General features: G+C 37.6%; 1 pseudogene; it reads right to left on the bottom strand.

Moving 5' to 3' along the window:
* Positions 1–441: 441 nt before the first annotated feature.
* LOC112855574 (elongation factor 1-alpha 1 pseudogene) lies at positions 442–1,822 on the bottom strand (annotated as a pseudogene).
* Between the last annotated feature and the right edge of the window lie 5,225 nt (positions 1,823–7,047).

The following is a 7,047-nucleotide window of genomic DNA, read 5'->3' as shown; positions in this document are numbered from 1 at the left end:
TTTGAGAAGAAGTACTAACTCTGAATGTTTGGTAGAATTCACCTGCAAAGCTGTCTGATCCTGGATCTGTTTTTTGGGGGAGTTTTAAAATGACTTCTTCAATTCCATTACTTGAAATTGGTCTATTCACATTTTCTATTTCTTTTTTTTCTCATTAAACTTTGTTTTGATGGGTCTCAAAATTCTGTGACAGATTTTTGGTCAAGTTGTTTCAATGAAAAAGTACTGAACTTAAAAACTAAAAAACGGACACACATTCACGAGCGTGTGCGCGCGCACACACACACACAAACACACACACACACCTCAAATGGTTCACAAAACATTCTCCTTTCCTCCTGAAGGTTTTATGATGCATCGTTAGTATTAACCTGTCTTTTACTATTAAACTTAAATGGCCCTTTGACACATACAGTTGACAGACCATTCTTCTACCACTGATTAAGACTGGGTGGCCTTCTGAGCTTTCTGGGTGGACTTGGTGACCGTGCCAGCTCCAGCTGCCTTCTTGTCCACTGCTTTGATGACACCCACAGCAGCAGTCTGTCTCATGTCATGAACAGCAAACAGGTCAGAGGAGGTTAGTCAGAGAAGCTCTAAATGCACATAGGCTTCCCAGGAACCATATCAATGATGGCAGCAGCATCTGATTTCAAGAACTTGGGTCATCTTTCAGCCTTTGCCCAGAACAACCATCTTGTCCTTCAGCTCAGCAAACTTGCAGTCAATGTAAGCTGTGTGATGATCCAACATAGGTGTGTATTCAGCACTGATTTGTCCTGGGTGGCTCAGGATAATCACCTGAGCCATGAAGCCAGCTGCTTCACTTGGTGGGTCATTTTTGCTGTTACCAGTCACATTGCCACAATGAACATCTTTGATAGATACATTCTTGACATTGAAGCCCATTTGTCTCCTGGACTCAAAGCTTCCTGGTACATTTCAACAGACTTTACTTCAGCTGTAACAATGACAGGAGCAAAGGTGACCACAATGGTAGGTGTAAGGATGCATTTCCACTCAGCCAGCAGGGACAGTACCAATACCACCAATTTTGTATTTTGTGTCTGTCCTGAAGGGACAGACACAAGAGCTTGTCAATTCAATGAGTTGGTGGCAGAATGCAATCCAGAGCTTCAAGCAATGTGGTTATGCTGGAACTGCCACCTTTATGGGTAACTTTCCATCCTTTGAACCAAGGTATGTTAGCACTTAGCTCTAGCATGTTGTCACCACTGCAGAAATTGGCACGAATTCTAGTAGGTCAGGGTTATAGTCTATTTTCTTAGGGTAGGTGTTGACTTCCGTAATGATTTCCTCCTATCTCTTCTGGCTGTAGAGTGGCTCAGTGGAATCCATTTTGTTTACACCAACAATTAGCTGTTTCACACCGTGTGTAAGCCATAAGAGAGTGCTCACAGATCCTTCCATTCTCAGAGAGGTATCTGCTTCAAATTCACCAACACCAGAAACTACAGTCAGAACAGCACAGTCTTCCTGAAATGTGCCTGTAATTATGTTTTGGGGAAAGTCTCTGTGTTCTGGGACATTGATGATGATCCAATAATACTTTCTGGTCTCAGATTTTCACAGGGAAATCTCAAAGGTGATACCACGTTCACAGGCAACTTTCACTTTGTCTAAGATCCAGACATACTTGGAAGGAGCCCTTTACTATCTCACCAGCCTCCTTCTAAAATATTTTTATAGTTCTTTTGTTAATCCCACCACATTTGTAGATCAAGTGACCACTAGTAGGAGACTTGTTTGAATGTGTATGTGCAATGATGATGATGTTGATTTGAATCTTTTCCTTTCCCATTTTAGTTGTCATGACACCTGTGTCCCGGTGGCAAACATGTTGTGAAAAAGTTCATTTTCAATTCCTTGATTAAGCCTTAGAAGGTTGTGTATTTCTAGGAGTTTACTTTTTCTATATTTTCCAATTTATTGGCATAAAATTGTAGTAATCTTTTATGATCCTTTGTTTTTCTGTGTTGTGAATTGTGATTTCCCTCCTTTCATTTATGATTTTACTGATTTGGACCCTCTCTCTTGAGGTCTTACTGAGTCTGGCAAGAGGTTTACTGATTCTGTTTTTTTCATACATCCATCTCTAGTTTAATTAATCTTTTCTATTTTTTATCTCTATTTCATTTATTTCTGCTCTTATCTTTTATTTCTTTCTGTTTACTAACTTCGGGTTTTGTTTGTTCTTTTTGTAGTTCCTTAGGCATAAGGTTAGGTTATTTGAAATTTTTCTTGCTTCTTGAGGTAAGCTTTTATCTTTATGAACTTCCCTCTTAGAGGAAGTGTGTCCTTTTGGTGTGTCCCATTGTATTTCCACTTCGATTTTTCTTAAGGTATTTTTTTAATCTCCTTCTCAATTTTTTTGTCTACCCATTAGTTGTCTAGTAACATATTTTTAGTCTCCATTTCTTTGTATTTTTCCAGATTTCTTATAATTGGCTTCTAGTTTGATAACATTGTAGTTGGAAAAGATGCTTGATATGATTTCAGTCTTCTTGAAATTATTGAGATGTGTTTTGTGGTCTAATGTGATATATCCTAGAGAATGTTTCATGTGCACCTGAAAAATAGAATTCTGTTTTAGGATGGAATATTCTATATGTATCTATTAGTAACAATTTTTCTAATGTGTCATTTAAGGTCAATGTTTCCTTATAGATTTTCTGTTTAGATGATCTATCCATTGATAAAAGTAGGGCATTAAAGTCCCCTAGTATTATTATATTACTCTGAATTTCTCCACTTACGTCTGTTAATATTTGGTTTACATATTTGGCTTTTTCTATGTTGGATGCATAAATATTTACAAATGTTAAATCATCTTCTTGGTTGACCCCTTTTACATTGTGTAGTGCTCTTCTTTGTCTTCTGTTAGTCTTTGTTTTAATGTCTATTTGGTCTGGTAAGAGTCTCTCTACTCAAGCTCTCTTTTTGTTTCTTTTTGCGTGAAATCTCTTTCTCTATCTCTTCACTTTTAGTCTGTGTGTGTCTTTAGATCTGATTGTAGTCTCTTCTGAGAAGCATATAGATGGGTCTTGTTTCTGTCATGCATTCAGCCACCCCATGTTTTTTGATTGGAGCATTTTGTCCATTTACATTTACAGTAATTCTTGATATGTACTTACTGCAATTTGGTTAATTGTTTTCTGGTTGCTTTTTGTCTGTTTCTTCTTTTCTTGTCTCTTCTCTCATGGTTTTATTTATTTATTTTTTTAGTGTCATATTTGTGTTCCTTTCTCTCTGATTTTTGTGTATCTATTGTAGGTTTTTGGTTTCTTATATGGTTTATATTTATCAACCTATATTTATAGCAGTTCTATCTTAAGCTGATATTCACTTTAATTCAAATGTATTCTAAATGCACTACATTTTTATCCCCCACCATTGTTTTATGTTCTTGATGTCATATCTCACATCTTTTTATTTTGTGGGTTCCTTAGATACTTAACATAGTTAGTTGATTTACTAGTTTTGTTTTTCAACCTTTATGACAGCTTTTAAATAGCTGATTCACTTCATGTATTATATATTTGTCTTTACCAGTGAGGTTTTTCTTTCATATGTTTTCTTGTTTTTACTTACATACTTTTTGTCACTTAAAAATGACCCTTTAACATTTCCTGTAAAGCTAGTTTGGTCGTAATGAAATCCTTTAGTTTTTGCATGTCTGGGAAATTCTTTTTCTCTCCTTCAATTCTGAATGATAATGTACTGGGTAGAATTTTCTTGGTCGTAACTTTTCCTTCCCCACACTTTAAACATATTTCCACTCCTTTCTGACCTCCAAAGTTTTTGCTGAAAAATTAGCTGATAATCATTTGGGGTTTTCCTTGCATGTAACTTGCTGCCTTCTCTTGCTGCCTTCAATATTCACTCTTTATCTTTAAACTTTGCCATTTTATTTATTTATTGATTGATTATTTTTTTTAATGTTTATTTATTTATTTATTTATTTTTCAACGTTTTTTATTTATTTTTTGGGACAGAGAGAGACAGAGCATGAACAGGGGAGGGGCAGAGAGAGAGGGAGACACAGAATCGGAAACAGGCTCCAGGCTCTGAGCCATCAGCCCAGAGCCTGACGCGGGGCTCGAACTCACGTACTGCGAGATCGTGACCTGGCTGAAGTCGGACGCTTAACCGACTGCGCCACCCAGGCGCCCCTGTTTATTTATTTTTGAGACACAGAGAGAGAGAGCATGAACAGGGGAGGGTCAGAGAGAGAGGGAGACAGAGAATTGGAAGCAGGCTGCAGGTTCTGAGCTGTCAGCACAGAGCCCGACTCAGGGCTTGAACCCACGGACCGTGAGATCACGACCTGAGCCGTAGTCAGATGCTCAGCCAACTGAGCCACCCAGGTGCCCCGAAATTTTGCCATTTTAATTATAATAGGTCTTGGTGTGGATCATTTTGAATACATGTTGTTTGGGAGTCTCTTTGCTTCTGGGATCTTCACCAGGTTAAGGAAATTTTCAGCCATTATTTCTTTAGGTAGGTCTTCTGCCACTTTTTCTCTTCTCCTTCTCTTTTTGGGACCATTAGAATGTTAGTATACTTGATATTGTTCTAGATGTCTTTTAAACTTTCCTTATTTTTTAAAGTTCTTTTTTCTTTTTGCCCTATGTATTGGGTATTGTCAACTCTTTTACTTTCCTGGTTGCTGATTTGTTCCTCTGTATCATTTAATTTGCTGATTATTCTCTCTGGAATATATATTTTTCATTTTGGTTATTGTATATCTTAACTCTGATTAGTTCTTGCTTATATTTTCTAAGTCTTTTTTGAAGTTCTCACTTTATTCCTCTACTCTTCACCGAAAGTCAGTGACTGTTTTTAATGACTATTAATTTGATCTTTTAATCTGGTAAATCATTTATTTCTGTCATGTTAGGATTTTTCCCCCCTGGGGTTTTATATTCTTTCCTTTGGATCTTAATTCTTTGCCTCTTTATTTTGCTTGACTTTCTGTGTTTTTTTCTATGAACTTTGTAGAACAGCTACCTCACTCAGTCTTGAAGGAGTAGGCTTGCATAAGAGAATCCCCTGTGTAAAGTGCATGTGTCTTGCAGCTTTGGCAGACTGGTTGCAGCAGTCATAGGCCCGGTGGTCCTTGGCTGTGCTGTGTTGGGGCTACCTTGGTTGAAACTAGAGTGTGCATAGGTAGAGGTTTCCTGGGTCGTGGTGCACTAGGGCCACCTTGATGGTATAGTTGGAATTGGTACAGGCATGGCCTAGGAGATGGTGGAGCACATTTTGTTAGGACTGCCTTGCAGAAACACCTAGAGATGGTATGGGACAAGAGGGCAGGGTACACTTGGACAGTCCTAGGATACCAGCTAGAGTCCTGAATCTTGCTTCTGTCTACATGGAGAGGGAAAATAAGAGAATTGTACTCACCAGTGTGTCCAACTGTGGAAAGTATTCCAGCAGTTCTCTGTGCATGTGGTGGGTTCACTCTTTATTAAACAGATTTCCTTCATATATACTCTAATTGCCCTTTAAACTGCTGTTTTTGTTTGTTTGTTTGTTTTACTGTGCCCCATGGTAGGTGAGTCTGTGCATCGCCCCCTTAGTAATAGCCCTTCCTTGTTAGTGACAAATTTAAGGGTGATGTTCCTATTATCACCATATCTCCATCTCTCGTACCCTTCTCTATGTGGTCCCTTAATAATTTGTTGTACAGAAGCTGTTCAGTCAGCCTTCAATTTTCCTGCAGAAGGAATTGCTCTGTATATAGGTATAAGTTCCTTGTGTCCATGGCAGGAGTTGAGTTCAGGGACTTTGTGCACCACCATCTTGGACCACCCTTCTTTGCAAAGAACTTTTTTAAAAAATTTTTTTTTTCAACGTTTATTTATTTTTGGGACAGAGAGAGACAGAGCATGAACGGGGGAGGGCAGAGAGAGAGGGAGACACAGAATCGGAAACAGGCTCCAGGCTCTGAGCCATCAGCCCAGAGCCCGACGCGGGGCTATAACTCACGGACCGCGAGATCGTGACCTGGCTGAAGTCGGACGCTCAACCGACTGCGCCACCCAGGTGCCCCTGCAAAGAACTTTTTAAAATGTAGATTATATATCTTGATATTTATTGCATTAGAAATTACACCAAGAAATTTTAGAGATGTGTATTCATTTGGAAACAATGATAATGTTATTATACAGTAACATAATTTTCTGAAAATTTCAGAAACAACTATTTAGTATAGGCTTTAAAAAAAAAAAAAAACATGTTTAAAGATATCTTTAATGACAACCTAATAGAAGAAAGCTGGATTTTCCTATTTGCTTCTGTATTCATCTGTTCCCACCTCATATATCATGGAGCTTTGGAGAACCTCACTGTGCATGAATGAACGAATGCAAGTGAAAAAGATTAATAATAACTTAGTGTTGTCCCTAAACTGCCTAAGAATTTGGTCTAGTTCATTACCTGTTTGTTTAGTGGGAATGGCATGTTGGTCTTGACATACTCAGGGGTTTTGGTGAGAACTGGAACTGTATCAGAGAGGTAACAATCAGTAGTCTGGATTATAATCCAAATTTTAGCCCCAACACATAGCATTATCCATATCTATTTGTAAAACTTTGATGGGCTTTAGTTTTTTCTGTAAAATGGAGATACTATAACTCTCCAAAATTTTCTGTGATGATATATATGATAGGGCAGTTGTAAAGTGGCTGGAAAAGAAGTTGGCAGAGGCAGATAAATATAAGAGGTTAATTGCTTTTCACCATTGCCTTTTACCATCCGTGCCTCACAAAATGAATAATGGATGCAAGATTTTCTCTTCAAACATGTTCTTTTTTCATAAATTTCATTTTTCATTATGCCATTAGGGCTAGAGGAAAAAGTATTGGACTGATGAATAGTTTTGTAATGGCTTCTATTTTTATTACAAGGTGTAGAAATAGGTGAGAGAAGTTCTGCTATAATTTTTGGAAAATCTATTTTTCATGAAATTCAGTTATTTATATAATGTAAAAAAATTCAGTTGTACTTTATTTCATATTCTAT

This window comes from Puma concolor, chromosome B3, assembly GCF_028749965.1.
Source record: "Puma concolor isolate L17-30 chromosome B3, mPumCon1.1.hap2, whole genome shotgun sequence".
NCBI classification, from domain to species: Eukaryota; Metazoa; Chordata; class Mammalia; order Carnivora; family Felidae; genus Puma; species Puma concolor.
Note: the sequence above shows the minus strand (reverse complement) of the source record. Positions and strands in the feature narration are given on the sequence as shown.